The sequence below is a fragment of the Lottia gigantea genome (assembly GCF_000327385.1).
Source record: "Lottia gigantea unplaced genomic scaffold LOTGIsca_336, whole genome shotgun sequence".
Classification (NCBI taxonomy): domain Eukaryota; kingdom Metazoa; phylum Mollusca; class Gastropoda; family Lottiidae; genus Lottia; species Lottia gigantea.
The window spans coordinates 21,953-22,685 of NW_008709132.1; positions in this window are offsets into that span (position 1 = coordinate 21,953).

Consider the following 733-nt stretch of genomic DNA (forward strand, 5'->3'; position numbering starts at 1 on the left):
ATATTATATATATAAATTATGATCCTGACAATTACCATCGATCCAGTTATTATGTTACTGGACATTTCCATAGAAATATCAGAATATGTCTACAGTTTCAAATTATAATTAGATTGAAAATATCTTCTAAATTGATAAATATTTTTTGGATCTTGTGATGTGATGTTTAATACAATAGATCTTGTTTATTGTCAAGTAACAAGTTGTTATAAATAAATAAACTACAACAATCTTGTATATAATCATTTTAATATAAACTTGTATATATTTTACCTGGGCTCCGTTTTTCAAAACTTTTACTTTCAGCAAATTTGTCTGAGGGTAAATTATACTTGAGAGAAATCAAACTTGTAGCCAAATTTGACAGTAAAATTATTTGAGATGACAAAATAAAAAGCTATTCTGTTTTCTTGAGAAACTAAACATTCAGATTAAATATTAGTATATTTTGAAGAAACAGAGCCCAGAATATAGAAATGTATATATTGTAAATAGAAATAGAGAGATTCCAAATTCTTCTTTTTAATCCAAATTTATTACAACTGGAAAATATTGTCAGGAACCATCCAAGAGCAGAATCAGAACCTTAAAGTTTTTGTTGAGTTTGTCCTATATTTTATATAACATCCTTATAAGGACAGCTGGTTTGAAAATAAGATAAAAGTTCTGATATTTGGGTATATGATCAACATAAACCAACTCAATAGTTTAAAAATATTCTCTAAACTTTTTC